Here is a 25,058-nt window from a genome sequence, read left to right on the forward strand (position 1 = left end):
GGACGTTTCCTCCAGCTGCACAACCAGGCCCATTTGATGCGTGGAGGGAGGGGGGATGTCACGTTATCCGATCTATTTCATAATTTGGACATTCTCACCTTTGAGCACTGTCAACAAGACTTTCACCTCTCAGTGGCTGAACACTAACACTATCTGCAACAACGTCACTGGGCGCTGCATCCATATACTCAGGAAGTGGGGACGAGGAAGCTCACTCCAATTGAGCACTTTGTGAAGGGAGCTAAGGCTGCTAAGGACACTATTTCCTTCCTTCTACTCCACACGTTATCCTCTCATCCACGATGCCACATTTCCTTTTGGGACCGCACTCTGGGACATGACATATCAGAGGGGCATTGGAGAGCGCTTTGGAAGGACATAGCCCAATACAATCGCTCCATAGGCATTTGGGAAGCTCACTACAAGGTACTTTACGATTGGTACCTATACCCGACTATATTGAAAAGGTTTTTCCCCAACACATACGATCTCTGCTGGAGGGGCTGTGGACTCTTAGGCGAGTTTCGTCACATATAGTGGGACTGACCAACAATCTTCCCCTTCTGGTCCAAAATCCTGGCCCAAATTAAAGACATGCTGGGCTACCCGATCCCAGACACCCAGGCGTTTGCTCTCCTGGGCCTCAGAGACCCCTCACTGAAATACCAACCAAAGGCGGACAGAGATGAAGTATGGTTATGTCTGGGCGCGGCGAAGAATGCGATAGCTGCAACCCGGAAAAAGGAAGTTCCAGCCCTAAAGCAGTGGCATGCCCACTTGCGGCAGGCAGTTACCATGGATAGAATGAGCGACATCTTCAGGGATGACTTTAAAATGATTGAATATGCCCGGGGCTCCCTAATCAGCTACCTCTCCAGAGGGATCCCTCTCGTGGCCTGCCCTTCAAGGGTACAAGCATTACAACTTTTCCAGTTCTGAATAGTGATCCTACGAACAGAGAACAATTCCTATACAACATAAGCTCCTCTTGGCTTCACCTGACTGTCCTGCAATATTTACTTTTGTTTATCTTTTTTATTAGTTTACGGGGAGGGGAGGGAAGCAGAAGAAGTGGAGGGTAATGTTGAGGGAGTGTCTGGAAGATATATTAGTTTCTTAGTCTTGATAGTACATTGTTATGAATCTATGAAGTGGAATACCATGAGACACAGAGGAATGCTGAATACTGATATGGCTACTGGAAAGCTTCTCATGGTCTGTTGGGTTAACTTATTTTTCTCTATTATGCTATAGATATGCTATAGAACTCAATAAAAAAGAAAGATGTTTGACAAAAAAAAGAATGTAGAGAGCAAAATGCATACACTGATACTTGTACACACATGAGGGTACGGAGTTCGCCAGTTCCAACTTCAGGCTTTCCCCGGTTCGTACAGGTAGTACTACAAGATCAGTGCAAAACTGCTTTATTCTACCACAATGCTTGTGTGGTGCAATCTCCCTTCACTCACTAGACTGTTTAGTCCTGCACTCCACCTGTAGAGTGGTAGATGTGGCCTCACCCACTGCACTCAGTCGGCCAGAGGTAAAGACAATGCTCCTGCTAGTGTGCCTGCTTGCTCACCGTCCTCTGGCAGTAGTACTCTTGGGTCTGTCCCTCCATCTCCCATGACGTTTTCTGACTGCGTGCAAGCATGTTCATCGGGTCCAAAAGCGGAGGGGCTACTTTGGCACAAGCAGCTAAGAGGCACTTGGTCACCCCTGTTGAAGGACGGCAAATATTTTTATTTTGGATCTTCCTCGATCCCAAAGCTCAAGCTCACCTCCCAAACAAATGAAGAGCCCTATCCAAGTCGGGAAACATCCTTTACAACGACTGCGTTACAACGCAGTCCATTACCCCGCATTTTTACTCTGCAACTTTTTTTACAATGCAGGGCTTTACAATGCAAACCATTACAACGCATTCCCCATTACAATGCCCCGGTGGAGTTAGAATAGTAAATTGTGTTGTAATGGATTGCGTTGTAAAGCCGTGCGCTGTAAAATAATTTGTGGAGTAAAAAATGCAGGGTAATGGCTTGCGTTGTAAATGCGTGCAGATTGAAGTGTCATATTCATCCAAGTCAAAGCAATGATCTTGCCAGGGGGCTGAATTTTCATACCACAATTCTGACTGTGATTCTTCTTGGTGCTAAACCGTCACAGTTGCTTTTTCTCTTGAGATTAAACCACCAAACATTGCTATGATTTTCTCTAGTGCCAAGCCATTATGGGTGTTATCACTTTGCGTTAGCCCTTTGTAGTTGTTCTCATCGTCACTAGACACTTTCCGCTGCTCTTTTCAGACCAATCAGTGCAGATCGCAGTGCTCACATGCAAGCACGGTTTCGGGGAGGCAAGATGTTTTAATCCAGAGGGCAGTGCAGGGAGACTAAACTCACAGAACATGGTTTGGCAAAGGAGGGCAGTTCCTTCTCTGAGTTACAGAGTGCTGGTGCTGTTCTTTAGGCGCAACTCTTCATGGCCCGCTTCTTCTATACAGCTCTCATGTAGGATTACTTCTAAGTATCTCTCCTCAGCTGTCTTGTCTTGTTCACTCAAGTTGGTTCAAGGCAGCCCCTTCAGGAGGATGCAGAAATTTTAGGTTCCTGTTCCCAAATCTACCAAGGGGATTTGGCGGTCAAAGACCCGAATCCTGAAACCCAGAAATATTTCTTGGTCTCCACTGGTGTAAGAACCTTAGCACTGGTGGATGAGACATCTTGGTACACTGTCTGGAGATGTGTCTTTAGTATTAATACTATTTTGTCCAGACGCACCTCTGTCTCAAAGTCCAGTTCTGCTTTTGGTCAGGTGTGGTATTAGGGGGTTGAACCCCTTTCACACAGCCACCTTTAGAACAGCAGATTAGGCATGAAGGCGGGTAGAGCTGGGTGTACTGTTAGTACCTGCAAAACAGTGGCTCAAAAGGAGGGTGGTCTTCTCTCCTTCGCTACTACACACAGCTGTCTGCAGTACACCTCTGGGGACAAATGAAACAGGAAAGGGGCAGGGGATGTCCCTGAACTTCAAAATTGAGTTTCATCACTCCATCCTGCATACAAAATTAGCCTAGCTCCCTTCAAAAGATCCTAGGAATATTCACTTGGTTTCTATCAATTCACATCCCTGTGTTTCAAGCTAATTTGTTACCTCTTTTTGCCAGACATCCACATAGAGGAGTCCCTAAATGGATTCCTGCGTGCACAAATTAAGCAGCATATACATATTCTACACACACTAGGTCTCATCGGTTCAGAGCACATACACCTGTGCCAACCATATTATACTTGGAAACTGCAAAGAATCCAGCTGAGAGGAACTGGTAGACCTTTTAAAACAGGGGAGGCTAGTAAGCAACTGCCCTACTAAAGGCAACAGGTAAAATACCTGCTCTTCTGCTGCAGCCGGTTACAGCCAGCTCTTCCCAGCCCTCGGAGATGACAGTAGTCCCTTTCATAAAAGAAGGTTAATTTCGGTGTCTCCCTCTAGACTGCAGAGCCCGACTGGTTGCACATGATTTCACAGAGGACCTTGGCACACACATGTGATTGTTGTGTGGGCTGAGGTGAAAAATCAACAACTTACTGAGACATGCTGCAAGGGGAACTCAGGGTAGGGATGCTTGCTCGACCGCGTCATACAGTGGGGCATTTCCAATTCAACAATATCCCTGGCAAATGAAGCATGGGATTTGTAGATAAAGCCCAACCACTAACATATCCAGAACAAATAAAACCATAAAATGCATTTAACCCAACACTAAAATACAGTGTAATCATGACAACACAGCCATGAACTATGTGAGAATAGTTCAACTCCTGAGCATATAAAGGACACACTATTCATAAGTTGTTGCTAAGATATCCAGATCCAATAATGGACTATACTACATCATAAACCTGCTATCTGGACTATACACAGGACAACCTAACTAGGAAGTATATTCTGGACAACTTAACCATAGGTTACAACCTGACTTAACACTCAAGTATATTTTGGAGAGCAAAACCATTGAGTAAGTGAATAACCCATAGCAATCATGGAGTAGATGCATGAGAGGACAGCCATGGAGTATACCCATGACAACTCAACCATAGAATATAGAAAGGAAAACCCTGAACATTTCCAAGACACACTAAACAAAGCAGAAATAATATCTAGGAACACCCAAACCCAATGTTGGAACATATGAAGAACATCCCATAGCGTTGTGGACTTTCCTCCGGACATTCGAACTGTGCACTATATAAGAACAACCCTGTTACTATAGATATCCAGAGCACTCACATTCAGCCAGCCTAGACAATATCCCAGCCAATCCAACCATGGTTTAAATCTAGGGCAATCCTAGCCACAATTGGGTCTATCCAAGACCACAAAATCAATGGAAATGTAAGGTGTAATTGAACCACTGAGAATATCCAAGACAGACCAACTATAAATGACATCTAGGACATCATAACCTAACGAAGGGGTTGAAAAGGACAACCTAAACAAAGACTACAGGATATTTAGGATACCCCCTCTCCTTGAATATGTCAAGCGCATCCTAACCTCATCTGAGCTATAGCCAGGATAACCCAATTATGAAGGGCATTCGAACCATGGTTTATTTCAAGAGAATCTAGCACAACAATTGAGAAAATCTGGGCTAGCCCAGCCATGGTTATACTGGCGAAGATCCAATTGAAGTATGACATATACACAGGACAACCAAACCATGCAGCATATCCGTAGCAATCCAATCCTACAATGTATTCAGTGGATCCCAGTGAAACAAGTATATCAGCTATGAAGTGTAGGCCAAAACAACCCTACCATGGAGTAGAGCCACTCGTACCTAGCCAAACAATGGAGCATATCAAGGGCAACTTAAACCATGTTGTTCATCTATGATCATCTACAGTAAACCACCCACGTTGCAGTGTATCCAAGACAACCCAACCACTCAGCAAATCCAGAATTACCCAACCAGTGTATGTTTAGGATAACTCAACCATCAAATATATTCATGACAACCTAAACTGATAATGGATTGTGATCAGCCAAACCACAACCTATCAAATACGTTGTCATCCTATTCCGTGAACTGAACACTGCTGTTGTGCGTTATTTATAGGATTGGTGCTCATCGTGCAACAGGAGCAGTTACATGACCCCTTACTGATTGTTGGAGAGGAGTGACTTGTGATCTTTGTAATTATGTATGATATTTTAGTGCATTAAGTGAAAGGGGAGTGTGACTGGTCACCCCAGATTCTACCCGGTAAGTACTATTTTTTTTGCAGTGCCTGGATTATTGCATTATTTCTTACAAATGTTTGTCAAGAACTCTAAACTGTGTGACTCTTCTCTCCTAATAGGATTTTGAATAACATTTCCCATCCTGTTATAAGAGTAGAAGGGTTTGCTAACTTGGTCTCTTTTTCCCACCAGCCCGGTACTTAAATGAGAGTGTTGGGCACCTGTAAACAGCCTTCGTATTTTTGCCAGGATTCTGTATCTTAAAGTGCGTCATTGACTGCTGACACCTCACAGATGGTTTCATGTGCTTAATTCTTCAATCGGTCACGCCGTGAGGACAAGGTGTATTAGTATAATTGAAAGCGCTGAAGTAAGCCCTGTTTCTGCGGCAGCCCTCTGACTCGCTTCTTATGGTGGAGATTCTCAAATGCCGATTTTCAACTCCCAAGGAATCTCCTGTCTTATCCTCTTGTATCAACAATCAGTATAACCAACCGGTTATCATTATCTCACACATCAGGCCCATTAATAGCTTGGGTGTTGCAAAGAAATAAAAAAAAACACAGACTAGCTGAATTACTTTATACTTCACAACTAATGAACAGTGAGCCTTCATCCTGCAGTATGTGCACGCTCCATTGGGAATCCAAACTACTGGTTGTGCAATTCCTCCAGATCCAAAAGAAAACTGTCCATCGGTTGCGTAGATACTCCTGTGTAAAGCTTCACTTTGTGGAGCCTTTGTTAGAGCTTGCCATTGCTCTGCTGGTAGCACAGGTACAGCAAAACCTGACTGTGCTTAGAAGGGTCAGAGATCCTCCATCCTTCCCAAGTGTGCAGTTTCAAAAAGCTAACCATGATTGCAGAGTTAAAAGTTTTACTTCTTATGTCTTTTAAATCTTCCACCAACTTCAGCAGTTTCAAACATATTGTGCTGATTTAACTTTCGCTCACTCTTCACCTCTTGACCTATGGAATCTGGTGCATGGGCAACATAGAACATCTTTAGTCCCGCATCGAGGACTCCAGCTCTGTGGTCCAAACTCTGTCAGTCTGTGCGAAGGTGGGCCATTGATTTTGTTGAGTGGGGCTCTATGGTGATGGAAACAGCATAACTTGAGAGAGTCTTACAGGTCTGGCAGGCAGGCAGGCAGGAAAAGCTGCAACAAGCATGCAAACTCACTACTCACTGTATCACTTCCAGGACGCCTCCCCGCTGGCAGCTGCGACCACCTGCCCTCTCGCTTGCCCGTATCTGGTGCGTTAGGGAGCACTCAGAAGGGTACAGCAAATGAAGCTCTCGAAAATCACAAAGGGATTCTAAGAGGATTGTTGTGCTCACAAAAATCATCCGTTTCCAAAAATGAAACATAGCGATTAAGAGAGCAGCATCAAAGTATATGACACTCAGTGGGGCACCATTTCAAAAACACAGTTGGCAGGAGGACCATACTGATAGAAACAAAACTCATTTGTGAATGTACTAGCATGATTTATTGTGACACACCACCTGCTAAAGCCAGTTGTGTGGTTAAAGGCCCTTGCATTGTTTCTTCATTTGCATTGATGGTTCTATGTGCAACAAAGCACCGGCTAGGCGTGGATTTATTAATTGTCTGCAGCAGTGTGCTGGGGTTTGACTCTCTGGCCCTCACTCTCTCCCTGTGTAAGCATTGGATTGGTTTAGTTTGCTACCATTAGGGTCAGGTGCTAAATGGGTGTACTTAGTGCCCAGTGTTGGGGGCAGAAATAAGGTGGCACCAGGACATCAGAGGTAATAAAAAGGACAATTGCCACAACTAGAACCTGGCCACAACTGGAACTGGGAAAGTGCTGGCACCTCCCTAACCCAACCAGTTCCCAAAATTGCTGACAAGCAGTAACTAATCACTAGACTAAAGTTCAAGTAAGCGCTAACTTCAGTTAATAAATCCACCTTTTTAATACACAGTGTGCACATAAAAATGGCAATGGCTGTTGGGAAGCAGCAAAGCTACAGAACCTGATCTTGGAACGGAGGACCCCAGGGACAAAGAAGCAGGCCCTCACAGGATACTGGGAAAATTATGTAGACAACTCAGGGAAGGGATGCATTGAAGAGAGAACTCTGTGGTAACAAACTCTCAAAGCCCCTTTGCTCAGGTTTCTTGTAGACTTTCACACAGGCTACCCTCTTCTCTGTTACCCCGATTTTACCTGACACCCCCCCCCTCCACCCCCCATATTTAAGGCTCCACTGCCCTCGGATTAGCCCTCTAGGGAGGATTGGAACTAGCTTAGACACTGACCCTCTAGCTGGCCCTTTAGAATGCAATGGCAGAGGAAGAAGAGAGGGACCTTATTTTCACAATTTAGCCTGAGTAACCCTGGGACCAACCCTACCCTAAAAAGTAGCTCCCAAACATAGGTTTTCAGGGTATTCTAAGAATGCTGTCAGATTAGAATCAGAAGGCTCCCCAGGTCAAGTTGCCAAGAGTTCTGCAGTTGTGCTTCTCTCACCTTTACAGATCTTTCTTCTCTCAAATAAATCTGAATAGAGCTGCCTTTGGCACAGTCGACCACAAGCAATACTCCTCATTGTGGATAAATGCATGTGTTTCACTAAAATAGTCCTACGGTGGTGGTTCACATACTACTTTTCCAAACATCAACAGCGTGCTCAGGTATAAACCTCAAGATCACAGAAACTCTGCATCTCCTGTGAAGTTTCCCAGTGTTCCATTCTGTTCCCCATCAACTTCAGTCGCTATGTGGGACTCCTCAGCTTGTTACTCAGCAATCACTGTGTCAGTATTTACCAATGCACCCACAACAAAGAAATCGACCTCAAAATCTTCTCGGTCATCACCATTAGACACCCAAAACCTGCCACAAGCTAATTCAAAACTGAATTTCAGTTGCTTACCTAAAGCACAACCTAAAACAAAATGTGTCCTGTGCTCCAATAGAAGCTGACAACCGCTGATTCAGCCTAACTATCCAACATGAACAAAAATAGCTTCATACCCCAAATGACAGAGAAAGGCAAATCACTTAGATTCATCCTTGATACAGACTTTGTCTTCCTCAGACGAATCGCCTCATTGTTTTTGGCAACAGCCATACTTGCTTTAAAATACCAGAATGCACAACAAAAACTTATGATATCTCCGACCATATGTAGCTCATATGTTCTGGTAAAAACGCTTGAAAATGTTACAATTAATTTTAGATCATTGATACAACTCATAACAAATAGTTTTTACCAGTCAGTTTTCTTCTAAGTGGAGCACTACGAAGGAATATCCCTTCTAAAAATGCTAATTACAGCCCCACTAACCCCTCCGACGTGAGCCACGCAGACGAGATATAACTTGCTACAGAGAAATGTATCAAGAGGTCATCGACTCCATAACAAAGGTTTAAAGCTTCAGTGCAAGATGTGATAGGCAACACATTTTACAAAATATTAAACTGCAATTTGCGACAGATATTGTTTTTGGACAAAATTTCATAATGTGCAGTGTTGCCTCCTGACCTCCAAAATCACAGTCGGAAACCTTATTCTGGAACAAGCTATTCCACTTATCACATAGACTTTAGATGAAAGGGTGCTAATTATACATTTTATATATAAAATGTGTTGTTGCTCTGGGGATAAACAGACAAGATATTGCTGAAATATGGTTGTTACTTTGATGGAAAGATAGTTCAGGGTCAGTGAAGAAGCCCAGACACTTTAGGGATGAATACTCTTCTTCAACTTTCTTGTGTCCAGGCCAGTATTAATAGGATCGTACCATACACAGGTACTACTCAACAGTTGATAGGACACCGCTGCCCTCCCTCCCCCTGAAGTTGAAAACTTTTAAAATAGTTCTTAGATATGACTCTCTGGAGTGGTTAGTACGCAATTGGAGCCAATACAACACACTGTGAATTGAAACTGGTTTGACACCAAGCTCCATGTACAGTAGTGCTAAGAACTTTAATCAAGATCTTAAAAACATATTTTAATTATTTGTAGGTTACTTATATCCCCAGAGCGAAGGTCCATATATGTCTGCAGCAACTTCCTTTTACTTCTGCACCTCAAGAATTATTGTGCTGAGGGGTGGCTATCGATCTTGTGTTTGAACCAAAGGACAGCACTGGTAATCTGTTTAACACAACAGTAGCCTTTCTGCGTGAGCGTGTCAGTCTAGTTTTCCGGCTAAAGCATTTACCTAGGTAGTCAAAGGTATTTCTGCATTCTACTTGTTGCACATTGATGATAAGGTGTCTTCTTAAAATAAGAGCCAGCTTCATCATCATTACTTTAGTCTTTACAACATTATCAGATCTTTCTCTTTGCAGTAATAAATAAATGTATCCCTCTGCTTATGCATAGCATTTTCAGTTAATGATAGCAAAACAGCGTCATCCTCGAAAAGTAATATTGGTATTTTCATGTTGCATAGATTGGGTACACCATGATAAGATTTACACATTGTTCAAGGCCATTTAAAAACAGCCGAAATGATAGTATGGCTAGTCCACAGCCTTGACAGACAACTGCCTGAATACCAATGCTTGATCACTGACAGAATATCAAAAACACAAATATTGTGTGAACAGAATAGCATATCAAAAATATCTAGGACCAAAATATCGAGAAGGTAAGTGCAAACAGGTAAGTATAGATTTACTATTCTCAACTCCAGATCTACATACCTTGAAGAGATATATATATATATATATATATATATATATATATATATATATATATATATATATATATATATATATATATACATATATCATCGAGGTACATATATGAGGAGTTATATATAGTAAAACTTTACTTACCTATAGAAATTGACCTTCACAATATTTTTTTGATATTTTTGACACAATATTTTGCCCCACGATATTTGTGTTTTCGATATTCTTAAATTCCATCAAAGTTACTACTACATTCTCCAGCAGGGCCGTAGCACACTCAGGCATTTGGTTCTGTACGCAATCCTTTCACTGCCTGTAGTAGTGCTACGCTACTTGCCATGAGATTTAATGTTTTCCATAACTTTCATCTGTTGACTATATCAAAGGCAGCTTTTAGATCTATAAAAGTTAAATACAGTGAGACTTTTTTATTTTGGTGTATTTTTTGCAAGCCATGTAATGTCTAGTTCTCTACGAAACCCTGAGGTCTATAAATGCAAAAAATTAAATAATAAAGTGAGGTGTGGAAACAGACTAAGCCCTGTAGATTATTACTCATCAATAGTCATGAGTATTTAATAGTTCTGCCTACTTGCGTGGACCCTGTAGCACATGTTAAATTATATATGTGTGTGTGTGTGAACAAATAGTGTTCATAGTGCTTTTAACAGAATATATATATTATCGCTATTTTATCAGTATGAACATATATTTCTGGAGCCTAAACAAAGGCTAAAAATGTACACCTAACATTGATTTTTCAGTTTTTTTCATTTTTGTTTTTTGTTCAAAGTATTTTACTGAGTGTGTAGACATATAGCAATATGACATGCGATACAAGTATAACGTTTGCTGTAATATAAACATTACAAGTAGATGTAACCCATTCCATATAAACGTTACAAAGAATCCTTCTCACATACATTAAAGTATATAGGGAAAAAGGACTTAAAAGTAGGATCCACCATAATACGAAAAACATAGGTGGGAGTAGATAAAATAAGGGTTATGCAGAACAAAGTGTTTCCACATCATAGGACGTTCGTTATTGAGAACAAGACAAAATATCGTGTGGATCAGAAGAACACTCGTAGGAAGGAATTATAAACCATTAAGGAGACGAGGGGAGTGTGGGGGGGAGCTATTTAAAATCAAGTGAGTGGGTTTGGGTAGACCTAAGGTCAGTAGTATGTGAAAGTTATCCAACTTGAATGTTCTCCTCAGTGAAGCTATCTAGAGAGCGCCAAACAGCACGGGATTGTGAATGGGGATGCAGAGTGTGCCCCTCTAAGGTATGAGACCCATCGCATACCAAGTGTGGTGAGAAATATGATTGAATGATTTCCACTCGGAAAGAATAACTTTCACTGCAATAGTAAGGAGGAGATCAAAAAGAGCCATATCGTTAGCGTGGAGTCCTAAAGCATTATTGGAAGCCCAGGGACCTAAAGCTATCACAGAAAAAGCATACAGTTATGGGTAACTGAAATATCTCTGAAAGTCTGTCCTGGATTGCACGCAAATATTGGACTAAAAGTGGATAATCAAAGAACATGGGTTGTTGTGTGCCAGAATGCTGGTTGCAGTTCCAACATTTATTAGAATCTCGTAATCACAGTTTATGAAGTCTGGCAGGGGTCCAATGGAGTAGGTGCATTGTAAAGAGTTTGGATTGTATGAGAGAGGGGGCGATTTTATTATGTAAAGCAAGAGTACCAATATTTCGCCATTGCTCATCAGAATTTTAGGGAGAGCATAGAAGATACAAAATTGACTATTGGAGTGACCATCATCCTGAGCGCTTTGAGCCTCCCCCACCAAGTGATGAACTTCGGGGACCATGAGGATAAAAAATCCTTAACTTTGGTAATAGTTTGTGATTCATTGTATTGTACGGTCTCCGTTAGGTCTCCACAAATCCAGATACCTAAGTATTTAAGACGTTTAGGCTGCCATTTGAGACCCGTGTTGCCCAAGTGTGAAGGAAAACATTGAATTTAAGGGGCAAACCTGTGCCTTGTCTCGATTTAATGTGTACCCAGAAACATCAGAGAAAGAATGAATGATATTGGTAATGCTTGGAATTGCAGATTCGAAATCTTCAGTGAAGATCAGTATATCATCAGCGTAGGCTGCAGTTTTATAGCTTTTGGGGCCAAATTGAATACCTTTAATCTCCGGGGCAGCATTGAGAGAAGAAAGGGATCGATAGCAAGCAAGAAAAGTGAAGGAGAAAGAGGGCTACCCTGTTGTGTGCCTTGGTGTAGGTCAAAATACGAGGATGTAGATCCTTTTATTCTAATGTTTGCTTTGGGGCTGGTATATAAGGCCATCACCATACTAATGAAAGAGTTTCGAAGCTTATGAGATTTCAAAACAGCATGCAGAAAAGGCCATGAAACTTTATCAAATGCCTTTTCAGCATCAAGAACAATCACCGCTGAGGGGAGTGAGGACATATGGGACTTTTCGAGTACGTGATAAAATGTGCGGATATTATCCCGGGCCAGACGATTCTTAACAAAACCGGTTTGTGAATTATGTATTAAATCGGGTATAGAACTTTCTAGTCTATTGGCTAAAATATTTGCGAATATTTTTGCTTCCATATTTAGGAGAGAGATGGGCCAAAAGTTTTTAGGATCAGAATGATCCTTTCGCTCTTTAGGAATAACCACTTTTGCTGCCTCAGATGCTGAACCTGACACTGTGCCCTGGAGAACAGAATGGTCTAACATATTTTTAAGGTGGGAGATGAGTGAGGGAAAAAGACCTTATAAAAGGCGATGGGAAAGCAATGCAGCCCTGGTGCTTTACCCATCCGCATAGATTTTATAGCTTTTATGATTTCCTCTGTGTCTAATGGTTGATTCAGTCGTGCCCTATCTGAATCAGAGACTGAGGCTATGGGCTGGGTATTCGGAAATTCTGAACATTTGGACTTTTCGCATAGTGTGTCAGGGGTATAGAGTTTACTATAAAAATCATTAAAGACAGAGAGTATCTCCTCAGTTTTGAATTTCTGTGAGCCATCACAGGCCATGATGTGAGAAATTTGGTTGCTGTGGTTATCAAATTTAAGAGTGGCAGCGAGTATTTTACCAGCTTTGTTACGAAACAAGAGTTGCATCGATATTTGGGCGTGAACACTGAGATATGCCCTTTTACTGACAATGGTGTTATAGGAGTATTTCAAGTTTTTGATTTAATCTAGTATGGATTTATCATTCAAGCATCTAAATGACTCTTCTTTGGTCTTAATTTCGGATTCCAGCCCGTGCAGTGATTTCATAATTTCAATGTTTTTGGCAGCCATCCGTTTTATAATGTGCCCCCTAATAACACATTTAAAAGCATCCCAGAGAATTACAGGGGACTGAACTGAATGCTAATTTTCTTTAAAAAAAAGTGAGCTATTGCAAGCTGAAGATCTTCAATATCATGTTGGTTCTCAAGAACTTCTGTATTCAGGCACCAGATTTTGGCATTGTTTGTAATGGACACAGATCTAATAGTTATGGAATCTGCAGCATGGTCTGAGATAAGGATGGAATGGATTTTGACACTGGAAGTTTCTTAAAGAAGTGAATCATCCACCAAGAGATAATCTATGCATGAAAAGCTGGAATGAGTAGGGGAGAAAAAGCTGATATCATTACCTTTAGGATGGTGAAGTCTCCAAACATCGAAAAGATGGTGTGAAGTGCAGTGACTGAGCATTTGTTTGTGAGCCCTAAATGATTTTTCATATTAAATCACTCAACAACCACCAAGGTATTTCTGTCATAAACAGAAAAAGAGATCATCAGGTGATTCAAAACCTTTATTTAAAAGGAAAATAAAAAGGAATCTGAGACATTCTTAACCCATAAGCAGCATTCAAAATACAACAGAACAGAAAACTGGCACCGTGCCTTTAAGACGTCACAGAACCCCCTGTATCACATTGTGCCTCACAGGTGACAGTTAGGTCAGTTATTTTTTCCGGCTTTTACTGTTAGGATCTTGGAGCACTGAGCTCTGCTACTTTTTGACATTTTTGTCAGAAAAAATGTCTTCAAAAACTCCTGTTTTCAACTTTTTCCGAAAGAACTCAGTACCTAAAGTACACTTTACTCTTTTTCTGACAGGAGTTATATATTTGTTCTGTCAGTCACACCTTCACTTTTTGTGCAGCGCCCCTCTTGTGGAAAGAAGGCGGCACAGACTGATCCCCACACAGCCGGTATTGTGTCTTCCAGAGTCCCATTGTCCAGACTTTTGTCCTTCTTGCCAGGAGCTCTCCAGGTGAAACCTGAAGGACAGAGAGAAAATAAGGCTGCATGGACTCCAGGAGAGAGGACTTACAGGATCTACAAGAGATCTTGGGACGTCTCAATCCTCCTCCAAAGAGCCCTCCTCTCTTCCAGAAACAGCCCCCAGAGGAAGATATCATGAAAGACATGAGAAACAGCAAACTCGTTCGATGTCAAGAGGTAGGAGCCAAAATCGGAACAAATACCTGGTTGTTCTCTGTCGACGTCGAAAGTGGCATCGGTTCAGACTTACCACTCGACGTTGAGGCACACATCCCTCTAGAGGGTTCCTTTGACATCCAAGCCTCATTGTTACTCGATGTTGAGATTTTCACTGCTGTCGAAGCAGCCGTACGGGACAAGATCGCTGCTGAGTCACTCACCGGCTGCAACTGCGCCGTCGACCCCCATACACGTCGAGACACCTAACGACCTCAATGGATAGATACACTGTCAAAAAATACACGGTGCTCGTCAATGTCGAAGTCGACATCGAAGGGTATACCATCAAAACATACACACCGTTCGTCAAGGATGCATTGTTCGATGCCAAAGCAGCCAGCAAAGTCATGGTCGACATCAAAGAGGGTGTCTAAAAGAGTACTGACGTCAAGAAGTTGTTGCAGTCTGCCATCTGAGTCAGCGGAACCAAAGACTTCTTCACCAGCTATGCCTGCTCCTGGGGCACCTGTGAATCTCTCCCCAAATTGGCTGGAAAGTGTGCCCAAGTGGCGAGATCCTATACCTTAGAGGCCCTATTTAGATTTTTTGCGGGCCTACTCCATCACCAAAATGCATTCTTCCGTCTGCATTCTCCCAGAACTCTCCATCCACGCTTCCAGAGTGATGTGTGACTGCACCGAAGTCCACGCGACAATCCAGAACTCTGCAGGGGTGTAGATCAAGGTTTAAGTCTCCTAGAACCAGGTCTTTCTCCAGATTTAGACGATCTCATCATTCCAGGTCACTCCATAGGAGGTGTAAAAACCCTCCTAGTCCACCACTTCTTGATCCTCAGTGGGGGATTACTCTCCCACCTTAACGGACAGGCCACCACTAAGAGTGTCCCTGGTGGATGACATCATAACTTTCAATGAGGTTCTCATAAGAGGCGCATAAAAACTGAACATTGACATTCCTGCGCCTGCCTCCTCGTCATCGGTTATTTTTTAAACACTGCATCACAGAGCTGTGTCAAGGCCACTATTAACTTTGGTTCCAGGTCTTTTGGAAACAGTAGTGCCACTTTTCTTGACTCTGGCATCCCTAAGAGCAGCACCATCGAGAATCCTAAAAATATATAAGGCTCCAAACCAGAACCCTTTGTTCCTGAGGGCTGGTACTCCACTGGATATAGTCATAATAGCTGCTGCACACCAAACATATTCTATGGCCTCTGCTTCATCAGTCCCTCCAGATAAGGACAGCAAGCAAATAGACTCTACTGGAAAGAAGATGTATGGAACATCTGCTTCTTTCATGAAAGTAGTGAGCGCATCTGCCTTACTGGGATGATACGATAGTTCATTGTGGGACTCTCTCAGCAGGTTCACTAAAAAGTTGCCTAAGGAAGACAGACAAGATTTTCTGGAAGTCCTGCATGAAGGTGGATTGGTATCCAAGCAAATAAACAGTGCAGCTATGAACTCCTCAGACCTCGCATGGATACTCGCATGGCATCTGTGCGAGGCCTCAAACTGGAGACTCAACACAGGATAATTAATCTTCTGTTCACAACGAATTCCCTGTTTAGGACCCATGCAGATGAAAAAATGTCCAAAATGAAATCTGAACTTGACACTCTCAAAGGCCTGGAGAAGAATAAAGAATTCAAGAGGAGGTACAGTCCTTATGATAGGCGGTGGTATCAGCACAGGGTTCAAGCCCCCCCCCCACTAGTCCCAACAATAATAACCACAAGCCAGGTCTCATTGCAATTCTCGCAGACCAGCCAGGGGAAGAAAATATCAACGACAACCTGCATCCTCTGCCAAACCAGCTGCCAAGCAGTGAGTCCTTACTTCCCCCTTCTCTTTTACCGGCTCCGGTGGGAGGGAGTATTATCAAGCACCTGAAAGAGTGGTGTGATATCACAAAAGACAAATGGGTGTTCAACATTGTGTAAAATGGTTATTCTCCTTTAGGCACATGCATCAGCCATTTTTGCGAGCGCAAAAAGGGCATTTGCGATGCATTAAGGTTCAAGGCACTCACAATTTGAGGATTAGCAATTATTTGCGATTTCTCAAATTGCGATTGCATTTAAGGAATTGCAATTTGTGATTCCTTAAATGCAATGCAAGAACCACTTTAGAATAGCGATTTCGCTAATAGGGGGCGCAAATTACCATGAAGTTGAAGATGAGACCTCATCGCTCTCAAACCAGGACGAACCCCCACCTGCTGCGGTGCCACCCCGAAGCGCACCCACGGTCCTTTCGCCTGCCAGAACTGCAGCTTCTCCTGTATCGAAGGTGCAGAGACACCCGCCACGACAAAACACAACCAGCTCCGATGCATCCTGATCAATACCCGCTCTGCACGCAAACACGCAGTCGAGCTCTGGGACCTACTCGACAACGCATCTCCAGACATCGCCTTCCTAACCGAGACCTGGATGAACGAAGCCTCCTCTCCAGCCATCGCCATAGCCATCCCCGACAGATACAAGATCGCCCGCAGAGACCGCACCAACGGAGTCGGAGGAGGAATCGCCATCGTCCACAAGAAGACAATCAGGGTCTCAACAAACACCACCAACACTCTCAGCACCGCTGAACACATGCACTTCCAGATCCACACGGACCCCAAGACCACCCTAAGAGGCACCCTTGTCTACAGACCACCCGGACCCCAACCACAATTCTGCGACGCCATCGCCGACTTCATCAGCACGCACACACTGACCTCCACCGACTACATCCTCCTCGGAGACCTGAACTTCCATCTGGAGAACAACAACGACAGGAACTCCTCCACCCTGATAGACAACCTCGCCAACCTCGGACTGGAACAGCTCGTCACGACGCCGACCCACATCGCCAGACACACGCTCAACGCCATCTTCTCCTCAAGCCCACACGTCTCCTTCAGCCACGTCTCCGAACCCACCTGGACCGACCACCACTGCATCCACTTCACCTTCTGGAAACCCGTCGCACATCACCGCACCCTACAGATCCCCCGTCGCTGCTGGGGCAAAATCACCGAAGTACAACTACAGACAAACCTCGCACTCAACCCACCGACCAACCCCTCCAACCCCGACGATGGTGCGCGCACCCTCAGACGATGGATGGACGACTGCGCCAACACCTTAGCCCCGCTGAAAAAACAAACCCTCAAAAACACCAGCAAGAGAGCCAACTGGTTCACCCCAGAACTCCTAGCATCAAAGCGCACCTTCCGGAAGTTCGAGAACATATGGCAAAGCGAGAAGTCGCCGGGCAGCCGCGCAACCCACAAAGACGCCATCCGCAACCACCACCACCTCATCAGGACCGCCAAGAGGAACTCCTTCAAAGACCGCCTCGACAACAATGCACACAACAGAAAGGAGCTCTTCAACGACGTGAAGGAACAATCCAACCCCAGCTCCAATGCCAATGACATCCTGCGGTCGGAAGCCCTGTGCGACTCCCTCGCCACCTTCTTCCACCGCAAGATCGCCGACATCCACGATAGCTTCAACCCCCGGACGACCCTAACAGGCCCCAACACACCGGAACCACCATGCCCCACTGACCACGACCCCTGACAACCTGGGCCTACGTGAGCATCGAGGACACAATCAAGACCATGGGCACAATCCACTCCGGCTCGCTGTCTGACCCTTTTCCACACCACATCTTCAACAAAGCCGGCAGCTCCATCGCACCCCACCTATGCAACATCATCAACCTCTCCTTCGAGACCGCAACCTTCCCTGAAAGCTGGAAACACGCAGAGATCAACGCCCTACTGAAGAAACCCAAGGCGGACCCGAGCGAACTGAAAAACTTCCGACCCATCTCCCTGCTTCCGTTCCCAGCTAAGGTCATCGAGAAGATAGTCAACATCCAGCTCACCCGCTACCTCGAAGACAACAGCATCCTGGACCCCTCCCAGTCAGGATTCCGCAGCAACCACAGCACCGAAACCGCCCTCATCGCCACCACAGACAACATCAGGATCCTACTGGACAACGGCGAGACGACGGCCCTCATCCTTCTGGACCTCTCCACCACCTTCGACACCGTCTGCCACCGCACACTACGCACACGACTCCACGACGCAGGGATCTGAGACAAGGCCCTGGACTGGACCTCCTCCTTCCTCTCTGGCAGAACCCAGAGAGTCCGCCTCCCCCCGTTCCGACCTGAAGCCTCCGAGATCATCTGCGGCTTCCCGCAGGGATCCTCCCTCAGCCCGACGCTGTTCAACGTCTACATGGCGCCTCTCGCACGCATCGCCCGACATCACGACCTCAACATAATCTCCTACGCCGACGACACGCAACTGATCCTCTCCCTCACCAAGGACCCCCTCACCGCCAAATCCAACCTCCACCAGGGAATGAAGGCCGTCGCTGACTGGATGGAGGATAGCCGCCTTAAGCTGAACACAGACAAGACGGAGATCCTCATCCTCTGGCCCAACACCTCAGCATGGAACGACTCCTGGTGGCCCGCGCCGCTGGGGACACCCCCCACACCCACTAACCACGCACGCAACCTGGGAGTCATCCTCGACTCGAAATCCACCATGACCAAACAAGTCAACGCTTTTGTACTCCACCTGCTTCAACACCCTCCGTATGCGCCGCAAGATCTACAGATGGATCCCGACAGACACAAGGAAAACAGTCACCCAGGTCCTAGTCAGCAGCAGACTCGACTACGGAAACGCCCTCTACGCCGGAGCCCCGACCAAGCTCATCAACAGACTGCAAAGAATCCAGAATGCCTCTGCACGCCTGATCCTCGACGTCCCGCGCCATGGCCACATCACCCCCCCACCTGAGGAACCTGCTCTGGCTCCCTGTCGACAAAAGAATCTCCTTCAAGCTCCTGATCCAGGCACACAAGGCACTCCACAAGACCAGCCCAGCCTATCTCAAAAGTCAACTCTCCTTCTACGTACCCAACAGGAAACTCCGCACCGCAGACCTCTCCCTGGCTACCGTCCCACGCATCCGTAGAACCACAGCCGGAGGCAAATCCTTCTCCCACCGCGCCACCAAGACCTGGAACACCCTCCACCTCATCCTATGACAAACCGAAGACCATCTAACCTTCAGGAGACAGCTCAAGACCTGGCTGTTCGACCAGTAGCAATAGCACCCCCCCTCTCCCCACTCTCAGCACCTTGAAACCCTTGCGGGTATGTAGTGCGCTTTACAAATTATTTGATTGATTGATTGACGGTAATTTGCAAAAACTTTGAAAAATGCATTTTTCAAAGTTTCAGGTTGCGCACACACATGCCCTTGGGGCATGTGTGTGTGTGCAACATGGGTGCACATCACTATTTCAGGGGTGCAACAGGGTGACATTTTGACACCCTTGCACCCTTGAAATTGCATGCACAATTTGCAAGCACCTATTGGTACTCGCAAATTGCGCATGCAATCTCCCATTCATACCTTAATTGCGAGTCACAATTTGCGAGTCACAATTTAGGAATTGCTATTTTCTCAGCGATTCCTACATGCATAGGCATTTGCGGTTCCTTATTAGTGAATCCTTATTTTTCGCTAATAAAGAATCGTAAATGGCATGTTTGATGCATGTGCCTGTTTGTTTCAGATCTCTCTTCCGGCTGTTCCAACTTGGAAAAAAGTATGTTATCAGCAAGACCTCTTGTAAAACAGAAGCCACCAGTCTGCTCCAAAAAGAGCCCATCAAGGAAGTCCCTCACACCCAAAGAGGGTTTGGAATCTAATCTGCTATTTCCTAGTGAGGAAAAAGGGCCGAAGCAAGAGTTCAGACTCATTCTGGACTTGAAAGTACTGAACAAATTTATACGAAAGGAAAAGTTCAGGATGCTTTCTCTCCATAAGATCTACCTACATCTATATCAGGGAGACTGGATGTGCTCAGTTAATCTACAGGATGCATATTTCCACATCCCGATTGCCACAAAACACCGGACGTTCCTATGCTTCAAAGTAGCAGAGAAGCACTATCAATACAAAGTGCTGTGGTTCAGCCTAAAATCGGCTCCCTGAACATTCTCAAAATGTATTACCGTCTTCGCAGCATCCTTAAGGAGAAAGAGAATATTTGTCTACGCATACCTAGACGATAGGCTCATAAAAAGTTCCTCTCCGTCACAAGCAAAAGAGCATTATTGAACTTGTGTTGAGACGCAGCAAAAACTAGGTCTCTGAATTAATTAAAAATAAATCTATACAACGCCCAGTCCAGATCATTCATTACTTGGGGTTTACTCTGGACACAATCGCCGCAAGAGTGTATCCTTCGGAGGCGAGACTATCCTCAGTCAGTCTGAAGTATTGCAGTCTTCTGCACACTCCTTATCCATCTACCAGATAGATACCGTTACTTCTAGGAAGCATGGCCTTTTGCATTTTCATAGTCCCCTATGCAAGACTGCACATGAAACCTCTGTGTCAATGTCTAGAGGATCAGTGGAGTCCGTTTTCGGATCACTGCAAAGACGAACTGATCCTGTCACAACCTGCGATCCAGTTGCTATCATGGTGGTCTCAGAAACAGAACCTACTGGTAGGAGTTCCATTCTACCAGGAACCTCCCACACAGACACTGATCACAGATGCCTCTCTCCAGGGATGGGGCATTTACATGGGTTTCCTTCAAACTAAGGGAGTGTGGTCGGACAAGGGGCAGAAGTAGCATATCCACCTGCTAGAGCTGGGAGCAGGTAATCTAGCCCTGAAGTCCTTCTATCCATCGATAACAACACACTCTCTCTTTGTCCAAAGCGACATGCCCACCATGTACTACTTAAACAAGCAGGGAGGAATTCATTCGTGTCCCATGTTCGTGGAAGCGCAGGCCATCTGGAAGTGGCTCATAGCCAGGAACATGAGAATCTCAGCCATTCACCTGCCAGGAGTTCAGAACATCCAAGCAGATTCACACAGTTGCAATTTCCATTAAAACCATGACTGGATTCTGGACGACAATGTTGTGCAAGATATTTTCAAGAATAGGGGCATCCACACATCGATCTGTTTGCAGATGCAAGCAACAAAAAATGCCCTGACTATGCGTCCAGGTTTTCCCCACCAGAATAATTTCCATCCAATTTTGGGTCAAGAAGATGTCATTCTGCCTTTTCTTCTCCATTTAGCTAAATCTGGTCTGCAGTTTTCCTCCATAAAGGTACATCTTGCAGCCATTACAGTTTACAGAAAGTCCACTACACAAGCTTTTTTCTTTCAAATGCCAGTGGTGAAGGATTTTTTAGAAGGGCTGAAAAGGTATTCCCTTCGATTAGGTTACCTTCTCCCCCATGGGAACCTAATGTAGTCCTCTCAAAATTAATTAGCCCCCTTTTCGAACCAATACACAAAGCCTTGTTACCACAACTCTTGTAGAAGGCACCTTTTCCAGTGGCCATTACTTTATCACATAGTCAGTGAGGTTCAGTCTTTCTGTGCTAAAGAACCTTATACAGTTTTCCTCTCATGAGGGCCCATCCTAGTTTTCTCTCCAAGTTACAGTCTGATTTTCATATCAACCAGACCATCTTACTGTCAACTTTCTTTCCTAACCCCCCCACCCCGGCGGAGAGAGCTTTGCATTATTTAGACACTAAAAGGGTCCTACTGTTTTACTTATATAAGACAAAAGACATCAGACAGTCTGACCACCTCTTTGTCAACTATGGCCCAATGAAAACAGGCATAGCTTCCTTCGAACAAAAAATCTCCAGGTGGATAGTTTCCGGTATAGCGTTTCCCTACCAGTTAGCCAATAGACACTTACCTGCCAGGCCCATTCTACCAGGAGTAAGGCGGCAATGGCTGCTCTATTGAGAAATGTACCCATTTTCAAGATATATAAAGCTGCACCATGAAAATCAGTACATACTTTTACCAGGCTTTACTGTCTAGACTCAGACACTCAAGTAGGGCATGCCTCGTTAAGGAATCTTTCTGGATTATTGTGACAGCTGCTATTAAAGATTTCCTTGCCCGCATGTTGTGGAATTGGCTAGCTAGTCTATTCAATGCGTATGACTATTGGTGAGGATCCCATGGATTCCAGGAGACTCCTTACCATAGTTATAAACAATCCTTCCACCTCTCCGGACACATTTTTAGTACAGTCTCTTACATATCCTTTGTGCTCTGGATTCCATATCGCCATAAAAGACACCTGACCTAAGTGTCACCTGTGGGACATGACTGTGCCAGTTTTTTGTTCTGTTTTATTTTGAATGCAGCCTATGGGATAAGAATGTCTTAAGATTCCCTTTCATTTTCCTTTTAAAGAAAGATTTTGAATCATCTGATGGTCTCTTTTTTTTTGTTTATGACAGAAATACCTTGGTAATTGTTGGGTGATTTAATATGAAAATTCAATATACTTTGAAAATCTTTAGCCTTTGTTTAGGCTGCACATATATGTGTGTGTGTGTGTGTATATATATATATATATATATATATATATATATATATATTACCTACTGGCGGTCGCCAGTAGGTAGTTATAGTTAGGACCACGTTTCCATAGGAAATCCGCAACATTCTATTTTGAATAACTTTGGCGCCGGTCGACAAATCCTCGCGAATTTTTCAAAATAGGTGGGGCGCTACGCTCCGCTCCTACCCTGAAAGTCTCGGGGGGATTCGTCAAGCGGGGGCTGAGATAAAAGGGGGGTCCCAAAACGCGTTTTTCCCATGCATTTTTCCATAGGACCTTTAGACAGGGCTACAGCCCGAACGGCTGAACAGAATTACTAGAAATTTGGCAGAGAGGTAGTCCTCAGGTCAAGGAAGTGCCTTTTGTAGGTTTGGTGTAAATCTGTTCAGTAGATTCTGAGAAAATAGCCTTTAAATCAATATATATATCTGTGGCAGCTTACGGTACGCTTACGGTGCGCTTACCGTACGCGTACGGTGGCGTGCGCGAGCGCGATTCTGATTGGCTCTTAGATCTTAGTAAACATTCGAATCGGCCGAAACCAGGAAGCGGCGGCCGCCATTTTCTCTCTCGCACTGAGAGTGATGTTTAAAATATAAAGCCCAAAAACATGTAAAGGGGCTGTTTAGACAGCTCCCACACACATAGCCATGTTGAGGTAGTCCCCAAAGATCCCCCAAGGCCAAAAACGGAATTTTTATTTTTTCGCTAATTTTGCCGATTACGCTTACCGTACGCGTACGGTACAAAATTCTAAAAAAAAAAAATTATCCACACTCTTCCCACCCCGTGTGCAATTGGTGGCCGAAGGACACCAATTGTGCATGGCTTATTACAGCTGAGATAAACTATAATATTTTTTAAAAAAATAATAAAAAAAAAAATTATTCACACTCTCTCCACCCCGTGTGCAAATGCTGCCCGAAGGGCACCATTTGTGCATGGCTTATAAAAATTACGAAAAATTAAAATATTACCTTTCAAAACGAAGTGCATCATATGTCCCCCATGTGCGCACGGTGCGCGAAGCGCATCGTGTGTACATGGCCCATCTAGCGTAAAGTGGGCACGCGGTGCGCGTAGCGTGCACGGCACTAACTGCGTAAAGTGGGCGCGCGGTGCGCGAAGCGCACCGTGCGCGCACGGAACGAACTGCGTTAAGTGGGCGCGCACGCCACAAATGGCGTAAAGTAACTTAGCATTTAAAAAACCGTACAAATTCACTGAAAAAACCATAGGTTTCACACACGTTATAGTTAGGAATTAGCATTTAAAAAACCTTGCTAATTCACTGAAAAAACCATAGGTTTCACACATGTTATAGTTAGCTGGACATTTTACTGATAAAAAAACAATGAAATTCCCCCGTTATAGTTACTGTAGGCAACTATAACTCACGCGACCGTAATCCTCTGCTGCTGACATATGTGTCTTTATGAAAAAAAATATTTGTAATATATGTATAGCTAAAATTTAATGGAAGAAGACATGGGCAAATAAGTGTCTACATACAGTATTAGCATCAGCAGAGGATTGCGGTCGCGTGAGTTATAGTTGCCTACAGTAACTATAACGGGGGAATTTCATTGTTTTTTTATCAGTAAAATGTCCAGCTAACTATAACATGTGTGAAACCTATGGTTTTTTCAGTGAATATATATATATATATATATATTTTTTTTTTTTCACTGAAAAAACCATAGGTTTCACACACGTTATAGTTAAGAATTAGCATTTAAAAAACCTTGCAAATTCACTTAAAAAACCATAGGTTTCACACATGTTATAGTTAGGTGGATATTTCACTCGTAAAAAAACAATGAAATTCCCCCGTTATAGTTAGTTCAGATAACTATAACTCGCGCGCCCGCAATCCACTGCTCATGACGTCACATATTACATCACTCATGACATGGTCAGTGGCATCACTCATGACATCACTGATGACATCATCCTTGTGATAGAGTGGCGGTCGCGCGAGTTATAGTTATCTGAACTAACTATAACGGGAGAATTTCATTGGTTTTTTACGAGTGAAATATCCACCTAACTATAACATGTGTGAAACCTATGGTTTTTTAAGTGAATTTGCAAGGTTTTTTAAATGCTAATTCCTAACTATAACGTGTGTGAAACCTATGGTTTTTTCAGTGAATTTGTACGGTTTTTTAAACACAAATTTATTTATGTATTATTATTTTTTTATATATTTATT

General features: G+C 44.1%; 1 protein-coding gene across 1 annotated transcript in view; it reads right to left on the minus strand.

Annotated features, from left to right (window-relative positions):
* IL2RB (interleukin 2 receptor subunit beta) overlaps positions 1 to 25,058 on the minus strand; it is a 401,650-nt gene that overhangs the window by 335,069 nt on the left and 41,523 nt on the right. The gene's annotated exons all lie outside the window — the stretch shown is intronic.

This window comes from Triturus cristatus, chromosome 4_2, assembly GCF_964204655.1.
Source record: "Triturus cristatus chromosome 4_2, aTriCri1.1, whole genome shotgun sequence".
In the NCBI taxonomy this organism is placed as follows: domain Eukaryota; kingdom Metazoa; phylum Chordata; class Amphibia; order Caudata; family Salamandridae; genus Triturus; species Triturus cristatus.